General features: G+C 43.8%; 1 long non-coding RNA gene across 1 annotated transcript; it reads right to left on the bottom strand.

The window, feature by feature from the left end:
* Positions 1-302: 302 nt before the first annotated feature.
* Positions 303-4,723, bottom strand: LOC308473051. The gene is made up of 2 exons (XR_013983877.1): positions 4,525-4,723; positions 303-732 (listed from the first exon to the last, which is right to left on the bottom strand). It is a non-coding gene; the product is annotated as an uncharacterized lncRNA (long non-coding RNA).
* Between the last annotated feature and the right edge of the window lie 7,316 nt (positions 4,724-12,039).

Genomic DNA, 12,039 nt, shown 5'->3' with positions numbered 1-12,039 from the left:
TAGATAGATAGATAGATAGATAGATAGATAGATGATAGATAGATAGATAGATGATAGATAGATAGATAGATAGATAGATAGATAGATAGATAGATAGATATAGATAATCACTTTGACTGTACTTTCTCACAAAATATGTATTAATTTTATAACATTTATATACTGCTTGATAACGTATTTTTTTCTAAACATATTTGTTACAGGCCACCCGAATGTCTGCCAAGCAGTAGCCAGATTCCAGGGATCTTGGCACTTAAGCTGAGTTTGCATTCCTTGGGAATGAGGCACAGCAGAGACTGCCATGTCTTTATGAAATATGGTTTATTTCATACATATTTACAACCTGAGTTTTGATGGCGTGCAGAAAGTTACACCCCATGAGTGCCTCTTGTTGCTTGTCTCAGAGCTTCAGCAAGTTTGGGTGCAAAGCAGCAGCCAGCTGGGCTCCCCGGTCTCTGTGTGCAGCCAGCGCCACGTGGAGTCCTGACCGATCCCTCCTTCTTCCCAAAAGACGCTGCTCCAAAACCTCTGTTTTAAAAGGGCACCTTTTTTCCTGTGGTCTTACCCCAGGCAACCTGCCCCTCTCATTTCTGTTATTTCTGTCCACTTTTCAGCCAAAGGAAGAACAGCTTCAGCATGGTCAATTGTTCTTAATAGCCCAGGACTTGGCTTTCTTTGTGTTCTTAATGGTGCCACTGTCAACAATCTCCTGAACAGGATAACTGGTTCAGCCTGCAAGGTAAAAGGTAAAGGTAAAGGACCCCTGGATGGTTAAGTCCAGTCAAAGGCAGCCCTGTTTAGGGAAGTTTTTAATATTTGATGCTGTATTGTTTTAACACTTGATTGGAAGCCACCCAGAGTGGCTGGGGAGACTCAGCCAGATGGGTGGGGTATAAACAATAAATTATTATTATTGCTGTTGTTGTTGTTGTTGTTGTTGTTGTTGTTGTTGGGTTGCGGCACTCATCTCACTTTCAGGTTGAGGGAACTGGCATTTGTCCACAGACAGCTTTCCAGGTCATGTGGCCAGTAGGACTAAACCACTTCTGGTGCAATGGAACAGCATGACAGAAACCAGAGCGCACAGAAACACTGTTTGCCTTCCTGCCGCAGTGGTACCTATTTATCTACTTGCACTGATGTGCTTTCGAACTGCTAGGTTGGCAGAAGCCGGCACAGAACAACAGGAGCTCACCCCATCTCAGGGATTCGAACCGCCAACCTTCTGATCAGCAAGCCCAAGAGGCTCAGTGGTTTAGACCACAGCACCAGGTTCAGCCTGTATTTTTCACTGATCTGGCATTTTCCCTCCAAATATTAGCTAAATTCTACTATTTACTAAATTTAGGAACGCGGGGAGACTGACCCCAGCACAAAATTGATAACATGATTTTATCTCAAAGTGTGTGTGTGTGTGTGTGTGTGTGTGTAAATGAATTTTATCCTAAAATATGCGTTTAAAATATATTTTGGAATAATTTTTGGAGCTGAGAATGCTGATGCAAAGCTTAGAGTAGTATGAAGGCTGGCTCATTGTGTTCACATGAGTGCATTAGCAAATTGGGTTGATTTGCACTGGAATTCACAAGGAGGGAATGCCTAACATGAACACGTGAATCTAAGCGTGCAAATAATGCAACACCTTGATTTTTCTGGCAGATCCCTGACTTCAAGCGGTGATGTGTGCTCTGTTACATGGTGGTGCTGATGGCAGAGGAGAGTGTATCTGAAGCAGCTGCACAAACCATGGAATGGATACTTATTGTACAGACTCTGGATAAAAACTGCTTACTATGGCACATGCAGGCCTCTGCCTTTAAAGCAAACTTGCTTTGTGTCCTTTCCAGTCTTTCGAAAACAAAGATAATAATTGCAAGAGCCTTCACATATTTCCCCCCCCCCCCAAATTTCCACAATAACTGCTATTCAGCAAGACAGACAGCAACAGGAAAGCCAATTTTGAGAAAACAAACCCCAAAACTAAACATCAGTGCAGCACTAATTCAATATTTATATAAAGGGAGGGGGAGAATGGCGTCTTACTATATCTTTCCAAAACCATTAAAATATTGTTCCGTTTCATATCAATCTATTTGTGTTTTACCTTATCTCTTGTACCCAAGTGCTATTGGTTAATGTGTTCATTGATGCAATAAGAAAGCATTGTTTGGTCAACATATCCCCAGGAAAGACTTGGATGGGGTACATGTCATTCTGAACAAGGATATTGTTACCATAAGCTCCAGAGAGAGAGATATCTTTCCATTGACTTGAATAGTGGGAGGAGGAGGTGGTGGTAGTGGTTGAACATTATTGCGGGGAAGGGACGCTGAAGTAAATATTAAAAAGTGTTTCTTAACACTTAAATACTTACTTCAACATCCTTTCCCCAAATCCTTGTGATTGGATTGCTCTGGGGAAGCCATTCATTGTGATTAAAAGCTACACCTGTCCATCAAAGTGGAAGATCTTTTCACCTCTTCACTCCCTTCCCTCTTAAGCTCATTTCCAGAATCATCTTCATTTTGCTTTTTAAAATATACAGTGGTTGCTTTTGGATATGCAGCATTTGTGGGGCACATGAGTCCACAGAGCAGCATAGGGCATTAAGGCAATCCTTGATCCAATTCAAGATGCCTTGTTAACAGGGCAATCTGAATGTGGCATGTGAAAAGCTCACCTGATTTCACCTCTGTTTGCTCCATAATTTGAGAAGTATTTATTTATTTCTATTTATTTCCACTTCCTCAAGGATACAGGAAAGTGATATAACAAATCAATTGAAACACACAGTGCTTTTTTGCTTTTTTAAAAAAAGTTTAGGGGTACTTACTCTCATTTTGACTCAAGAAAATCGCCATTTTATAGTTCAAATCAGGAAAAATAAATACAGTAAATGGACAAAAGTACAAAGATTCGCAAAATGTTTAGGGGTATGTGTACTCTGCTTCCCCCCCCCCCCGAAAAAGCAGTGGATATAGACCCCCAACATGTACTATACAAAGTTCCCAAAAGTGCGGTCCCTTAGGCACTAGGAAGGTTGCAAACTTTTCAAACTGTTGTTTGAGCTTCCATTAGTACCTCAAACACAGAGCCATAAATATGCAAGAATAGCCTGCTGGATCAGGCCAATGGCCCACCTAGTCCAGCATCCTGTTCTCACAGTGGTCTGTGGGAAACCCACAATAAGGATTTGAGCAGAAGAGCACTCTGCCCTCCTGTCGTTTCCAGCAACTTTTCTTCAGAAGAATTGCTGCTTCCAGCAGTGGAGGCAGAGCATAGCCATCAAGGTTTGTAGCCATCTTCTCTTCCATGGATTTGTCTAATCTTCTTTTAAAGCCTTCTAGGTTGGTGGTCATCACTGCCTCCTCTGGAAATGAGTTCCTGTGGGAACTCCAGCACCAGGAGATGGCATTGCCAAGCTCCTGCCAAGGAGCTTGACCCAGTCAGGGACCCATTGCCAATTCCCAGAGCCTCCTAGCTCTGCAACTTCCTGTTCTTGCTATTGTTGCCTATTCAGTTGTCCTCTCCGAGTGGATGAGCAAGGAGAAATCAGCAGCCTGATTGCCCTCTCTTTCTGGAAGGTAGTGTAGACTGGCCCCAGGGAGAGATGAGAAGCAAAGAGACAGCAACAATGGTGGCGAGGAGAAGGAGCTATGTGCACTCATGCTGGGGCAGCTACTGAGAACATCTTGCCCAGTATGTTTCCAAGTACCGTGTTGGTGCTGACCTTTAAAGCCCTAAATGGCCTCTGCCCAGCATACCTCTCCACCTCCATCGTTCAGCCCGGACACTCTGTCCAGCTCTGAGGGCCTTCTGGCAGTTCCCTCACTATGAGAAATGAAGTTACAGGGAACCATGCAAAGGGCCTTCTCAGTAGTGGTGCCCACCCTGTGGAACGCCCTTCCACCAGATGTCAAACAGATATACAATGACACAACCTTCCAGAGACATCTGAACGCAGCCCTATATTGGGAAATTTTTAATGTTTGATGTTTTGCTGTGTTTTGGAAGCTGTCCAGAGTGGCTGCAGCAACCCAGCCAGATGGGTTAAGTAATAAGATAAAATAAGTAATACAGTGGTATCTCGGTTTAAGAACAGTCCTGTTTACGAACTATTCGGTTTATGAACTCTGCAAAACCGGAAGTAGTGTCCCGGTTTGCAAACTTTACCTCAGTCTAAGAACAGAATCCGAATGGTGGACTGGCATTGGCGGTGGGAGGCCTCGTTAGGGAAAGCGTGCCTCAGTTTAAGAATGGTTTCAGTTTAAGAATGGACTCGCAGAATGGATTAAGTTCATAAACCAAGGTACCACTGTAAATTATTATTATTCTTTTGTAGCTTTATGGCAAGTATGCCTTTATTGTCAGCAGTTAACTTTTATTGCTGGACCAACCAGCACCTGCCTCTGAATTATGCTAACAGTTTTGGGACTATTTTTATTACTATGACTAACCACTATGTGAGAAAGAGAAAGGTGAATAAATACAATGCAAGCCAATAAAACAAATGATTGACCTTACCTACTTGGTGTCCCCCAGCTGACCTTGCAGTTTGCCTCTGACACGAAACTTGGAGGCTCCTCCCATGGAAAATGAGGCCACCTTTTTAAACACACCCAGGAACATCCCAGTAGCTGATGACGTGATTAGGCATAATATTATAGCTGCAGGTCAACCATGCAGCCAAGGTATATACAACCAAGCCGTACAGCCAGACTCTTGTAACTCAAATGTGGAATGAGGTGATTGCCTTTCTTCATCACATGACGTCTCAGTTGGCAAATCATTAGCTAGCACATTTCCATGTGAAGCTAACCTCTCTAATATATTTGTCCTGTATCAGTGCTGAGGCCGCCATCAGAATAAAGGATTTCTCTTAGGGCTGACTGAAAACAGCCTCCCCAAATTCTCCACCCTATTTGCACATGGTGAAATGGAATCCATTTAGCCCTGTATTCTCAAGGAAAAGTCTCTAGTAGTTTTGGGAGGCCCCATCCTTCCAAATAAGAGTATTCCCTGGGAATTTCTCAGATAATTGTTTTATGAGAAATGTCAGCTCAGCTTCATTTCTCACTAACATGGTTGCCACCTCTATCCCCCAGCTATGCCTGTTAGGATAGTATAAAGGTAAAGGTACCCCTGCCCATACGGGCCAGTCGTGTCCGACTCTAGGGTTGTGCGCCCATCTCACTTAAGAGGCCGGGAGCCAGCGCTGTCCGAAGACACTTCCGGGTCACGTGGCCAGCACGACGAAGCTGCTCTGGCGAGCCAGCACCAGCGCAGCACACGGAAATGCCGTTTACCTTCCCGCTATAAAGCGGTACCTATTTATCTACTTAGGGGTGCTTTCGAACTGCTAAGTGGGCAGGAGCTGGGACCGAAAGACGGGAGCTCACCCCACCGCGGGGATTCGAACCGCCGACCATACGATCGGCAAGTCCTAGGCACTGAGGTTTTACCCACAGCGCCACCCGCGTCCCTTAGGATAGTATAGTACACGTCTAATTCTTTCAAAGATGTTAAGTGAGGGAGAGAAGGCTCCAGGCTATTTCTTGGGCAGAGTTTTGAACGGAGTTTAGAGGAGCTGGCTTTGAGGAGCAGATGATGATTTAACCAAGAGATCACTTTAGAATCCCGAGAAGAAGCATTCTCATTTTGTGCAGGGCCTGGATGAATCTGAAGTAGGTATGAGAGAGAAATTTGTTCAGGTTTGTAGCTACCTATTATTATACATAACTTCCTGGATCAATATGCGAATTGAAACAGCTACACTTCACCCCTTTGGCAATCTGGTAGCATTTTGGCTATAATCACACCCTCATCACACATTTAAAGCACATGCCTTCCCTCAAAGAATCTTGGGAACTATTCACATGATTTTTTTGGAGGAAGCCATGTATTTTAAATGAATGGTTTGGATGTGACCTAGACGAAATAATAGACATCGTCATAAAAACTTATTCAGCCATAAATCATACTATAGGGTAGTATTCAACACTAGTCCTACACAGAGTAGACCCATTGAAGTGAATGCGTATGTTCATTGATTTTAATGGGTCTGCTGTGAATAGGGTTTAGTTGAGTTCAACCCATGGATTTTGTCCTCTCCATTATTTGTTTTTGGCTGGATCATCTTGCAAGACAGGAGTGGGGAACCTGCAGCCCTCCAGATATTTCTGGATTGCATCTTCCTCCCTCCCTGTCTATTGGCCATGCTGGCTGGGGCTGATACGAATCTAACAACATCTCTAAGGCCACAGGTTCACCTCCCCTGTTGTAATAGATGTTGTAACCAGTGCAGATGATTTCTGAAATGTGATGCACAAAGAAGCAAACAAAAGCAGATGTGCACACAGATGCTGGAACTGGTTGGAAAGCCTCACAGCATCTTCTTGAGCACCGTGTGAGTTCTTTAACAGGCGGTAAATCACAAGGGTGGCCTTGTGCTGTGGAATGTGCCTACTTGAGGAGGTAGCACACATGTTATTGTTAGGTAAAGGCAGCTGATAGGCAAGAAGATTATTTACAACATGCAGCTATCAGCAGCACCAGAGATGGCCAGTAAATCTTTAGATCCAAGTGTCCAAATGCAATCAACACCACTGTAAATTTACAGATCTCCTTAGCTTTGGAGATCCTGCTTTCTTTTCATGCCACCGGGCAGGGAGGGAGTACAAGTAGATACATATTTCAGTTAAGATTGCAATCAATTCTGTTTTGCCTGCCTACTGCAACACAGGGTGAAGCAAAATATTATAGCACACGGTTCTTCGATTTTGGCACATTGTTGTTGTTGTTGTTATTTAGTTGTGTCCGACTTTTCATGACCCCATGGAGCAGAGCATGAACATAAAGGTAAAGGGACCCCTGACCATTAGGTCCAGTCATGGCTGACTCTGGGGTTGTGGCGCTCATCTCGCTTTATTGGCCGAGGGAGCCGGCGTACAGCTTCCGGATCATGTGGCCAGCATGACTAAGCCGCTTCTGGTGAACCAGAGCAGCGCACGGAAATGCCGTTTACCTTCCCACTGGAGTGGTACCTATTTATCTACTTGCACTTTGACGTGCTTTCGAACTGGTGCTAATTACCGTACCTACCTCAAGCCCTTGGTATGGTGGTGGTCTAAAAGAGGGCGAAACTAATTATGAATTGCATATTTGTTTTTTTAATTTTTAGGTTAAGGCATCATAGCAACAATGAAAGGAGCCATGTTTCCCAAACCGGTAAAGAGTCATGTGTGAGAAACGGATATTTACAGTAAACTGCCAACTACTGTAGACTGCAAGTGATAAAAATACTGGGGGGGGGGGTGATGTATCTGCATGAATAAAACATTAACCAGGGTGGAGTGTGGCACCAGTGACATGTGCATCCCTTACAGGCTGTACTGCTTCCCAGGCCTCTGATTCCATTCCACTGTTGCAGAGCCGGTCCTTTCCACATTTGTTGCCTCTCCCCCCCCCCCAACCCTTCCTCCTGCTCCTGCCTGGTGGTAATTACAGAAGAGGTGTGATGCTCCTCAGAGCATAAATTCATTCCATCTGTAAAGGTTGCACCCAGTCGGCATCTTGGCAGATGCCTAAATTCCCTTCCCATCATGTGCTAACTTGCAGTGGGAGTGAATCACATCAGTGCCAGCCAGGTAGGAATGGACTAATTCACCTTGTGCTAATTGCTGTACAATTCCACTTAAATACATGGGCAATTCCACCTTAGAAAGAAGCAAAGAAGAAAGTCAACGGGTGCAGAAAGTCAATGGGCGCACATTTAGCAGTGAGTAAATACCAGTCAGGAATCCTGCTTCCACCCTGAGGCTTCTTCACCCATGTAACAATTTCTCGATCACAATAAAACTGATGGCATTACCACTGGTAGTGTGAACTCTTGTTGGGCGCAGATCATTAGAGTAGGTTTAAACAGTAGTTGTTAATACTGCGGTGCGTGGAACAGTGTTAAGGGATCAAATCACTCCCACAATGGAAAGTTTCCACAGTCTGTACCTCTGATTATTATGAGTAGCATCATACCAGTAGATCTTCCTGGAAGCTAGTGGTGTAATGGTAAATTTTGAAGTGCAGGAGTTGATCATGACAGTCTCCATAACTATGCTTCCAAGGACAGCCCAAAATTCAGGAAGCTCTGAATTAAACAACAGCCCCACCCACCCAAAGAGTAGCTATGCAGAGCACAATAACCAACTTATGAAGATCAGTGTGACTGCAGTCCTATGCATCGTTTCATGGCATTAAGTTCCCAGAATTCTTTGAGGGGAGGCAAGTGCTTCCAATGTGGATGTGACAGTTGATCAAACCAGGTGTTTCATTTATGTCTTTTCCAGTAGAGCTTTTAAACACATATTTTAAGCGCATGGTTAATCATGTGAGTCTGTTGCCTCGCTCCTGTGCATGTGTGCTCAGTGAGTTGAGATCTTTATAGGCAGCAGGCACATGGCGCTATTGATACACGGTCAGTTCTTTGATTATATCCAAACTCTGAAGGTAACTTTCCACTGGCGCTTGGCCAGTAAGGATTTCACATGTGTGTAAAGATGTTTCCCTCGTCTCTGACTCTTTTTTTAGACAGCTTATCTCTCTCACTATCACCCTGACATTTGTTTTGGCTTTGAATTTAATTACCTCTTGAATCGAACAAAGGTTCAGATCAGGTAGAGATAATAGGAAGTCAATGAAGTTGATGTGTAGGAAATAATGACACCAGAGGTGTTGGTCCGTGCAAGACGACCCCTCCGGGATGAGAAACAAAGGCAGATAAGGGAGAAAGCGATGAATCAATCATCTGTGGAGCAGAAAGATGTGTACAAAGGTGTCTGGTGTTTGTATCTGCATCCCACCTGGATGGCCACAAACAAAATACAGTTCACTTAGACAAATTCCTGTGCACTGGAGCAAAGCCAGGTAGGAATGCAGGGAAGCATCTGGAAATGTATCTCTGGACCAGGAATAAACATGGGGAAATTAATCAAGTTACAAGGCACAGCAAATCTGAAACACCATTCGTGACTGATAAGAGGATAAATCATTCTTATTGCAGCAGGGTTTACAGACCACCAACACGACCAGACCTCCATTGTGGAAGGAAGATTAGACCGCTGCACTGAATGAAGTTTACGTACTAAGAAGCCTTGGTAATTCAAAGAGCTAAACAAAATAGCCACAGGAAGGACAGTGTACACAAGGACACAGAAACAACTTGGATCAGAAGACACCAAGAAGGAGGGAGAATCATTTCACATTCCACCATTCCCTTGTGTGTGCTAATTAGGAAGGTCTACAAACTGGACACGGGTTTACACTTAATAAAGTCACTGGGGGCTACGGGATCTGGAGTTTTTTGTTTTTATTTCTCTTTATTTAACAATATTTATATACTACCATTATATAATGGTTTGCAAGACCTGCAACCTGTTTATTGGAATTACAGCCTTCTGAAAGGATTAAGCAGGCTCCTGGATACTTTATACCAGGACATTTTGGGAACCAACTGGCTATCCCAGAGGCCATCTTCTAGTTTCTTGATTGTGAATAATCCCTTCTTTGCCTAGCCTCTCCTGTGTCCCTTCCTCTTGGGGACATCATCACTGGAAGTTCTGAGGGGGTTGTTGTTGTTAGAGCATGCGGTTTGTAAGTTTCCTAAAACATCATTGTTGTACTCCGTGTTTTACAGAGTTAGAAGCACCAAATACCTGAGAGTCTTATGGTTTTATCCCTGGAGGTGGGAGTGGGACAGGGGCAGAGGAAGGCACAGGGACAGATGCAAAGATTATGAGGAAAAAGCTACAGGCAGCTACAGGTAATTAGGTTCTGCTTCAGCTGAGCCCAAGAGCAAAGGGGATAATTCAACCATGAATGAGATTCATTCTAAGGAGCGAGATGGAAGGATGGCACCGCATAGCTGATCTGGGAAGGTGTTCCAGCCAATGTGATGCTCGTCCCTGTTCACGCCTTCTTCTTTATTGCGTATCTTTTAGAGTTTGGGACAAGATCAAAAGCAGGACTGGATTCAGGGGATCGTTTCTTCTCTGCCAACACAACTGCAGCCACTCTGCCCTTCTTGGCAGGCTCCTCTTGATTTCTGCTTCACAGTCCAAGGATTGTGAAAGCATTGGGGAGGTGCTGTGCTGTGCTGTGTTGTGGTGGTTTTTTTGTTTTTGTTTTGCTCTGGCATTTTCTTGCACTTGGAAGACGTTGTTTTGCAGCCAAAGCCATTTGTTAAATTAAGATTCCTCTTCACACCGTGTCTATCAGTCAGAGTGGGTAATGACTCCGGGAGGTGAGAGAGGCCTTTTCACAATTCCTCAGATACGTGGGGGATGCAAAGCAGAACTAAAATGAAAGACAATCAGGTCTTTAATGGCATCCAAGCTGTGGGCCTCAGCTTCGAGGAGGTAATGAGGGAGCTTAATGCGACAGTTTCCAATGACGTGTATATGTTGGAAAGTTCATCTTGAGGTTAAAACCCCTTTTGTAATTTCTTCAGATTAGATCTCTTGAGTCTAGAAAAGTGCCGGCTCAGAAAGAGCATGACTGAAATAGATTAAAAACAGCAAAAAGTGTAGAAAATGGAGATATGGAACACCTGTTTACTCTTTTGCATACTTCTTGAATGAGGAAGTGCTAAGCACAGTGAACCCAAAGGATGTCCCCAGTAAACACGTGGAACTCCATGGAAGTAAAAGTCATCCCGCCTTTTTTTTATCTAAGCAAAGTATGTGCTGAAAATATTGTGTAAGGTCCTTCTTTCTATCCCACCGACATCCCACCGATCAACTGAATCAATTTTTTAGTCGCTTTGAGGTGGGAACTGGAACTACCGTCACTACAGCATTGGCTACCAGCACATCATCAGAAACTACTACTGATAGACAACCATTTTTATTACAGACCTGTGACGTACAACGTGCCTTTCGGAGCATTAACATTAGGAAGGCAGCTGGACCGGATGGAATCATGGGACGGGCTATTAGGGACTGCGCTGCAGAATTAGCTGGTGTGTTTACGGACATTTTTAACCTATCCCTGTTACAGGGTTCTGTCCCTACCTGCCTGAAGACATCGATTATAGTGCCAGTCCCCAAGCAGTCAGTGGTGGTATCTCTCAATGACTATAGACCAATAGCCCTAACATCTGTCGTTATGAAATGTTTTGAGAGATTGGTGCTAGATCATATTAAGGCTGGTCTTCCATCCACTCTAGACCCGTTCCAGTTTGCATACAGAAGAAATAGATCTACTGATGATGCTATTTCCATCGCTGTCCATACTGTACTGAGTCATCTAGAACGACAGGGAACCTACGCAAGGCTGTTGTTTGTGGACTACAGTTCTGCCTTCAATACAATTCTGCCAGACAGGTTATTTCTTAAAATGACCAATTTGGGTATACATCAGAAGATCTGTCTGTGGGTAAGGAATTTCCTGACTGATAGGCCGCAGACAGTGAGAATGGGCCCTTACTATTCTTCTACTCTAGTATTAAGCACAGGAGCCCCTCAGGGATGTGTGCTAAGTCCCTTTCTCTATTCCCTGTACACATTTGATTGCACCCCACTGTATAAGTCCAACACAATCATCAAATTTGCGGATGATACAACAGTGGTGGGGCTCATTAGTGAGAACGATGAGACTGCTTATAGGAAAGAAGTACAGGGGTTAATTAAATGGTGTAAAGAAAACAATCTTATGCTTAACACCAAAAAAACCAAAGAACTCATAATTGACTTTAGGAGAAAGAAAAGTGTATTTTTACCATTGCACATAAATGGCGAGGAGGTGGAGAGGGTTGGTAGTTTTAAATACCTGGGCATTTACATCTCTGAGGACCTCTCATGGACTGCAAATATTAATATGGTTGTGAGGAAGGTGCAGGGGAGGTTGTATTTCCTGAGAATGCTCAGGGGACTGAATCTATCTCAGCACCTACTTCTGTCCTATTATCACAGTACCATTGAGAGTGTCTTAACCTATAGTATATTATCGTGGTATGGGAGCAGCTCTGAAACGGATAAAAAAGCTTTA

Source organism: Podarcis pityusensis (assembly GCF_964106645.2).
Source record: "Podarcis pityusensis genome assembly, chromosome: 3".
In the NCBI taxonomy this organism is placed as follows: domain Eukaryota; kingdom Metazoa; phylum Chordata; class Lepidosauria; order Squamata; family Lacertidae; genus Podarcis; species Podarcis pityusensis.
The sequence above is the reverse complement of the archived record's forward strand: the minus strand, read 5'-3'. Positions and strand labels throughout refer to the sequence as shown.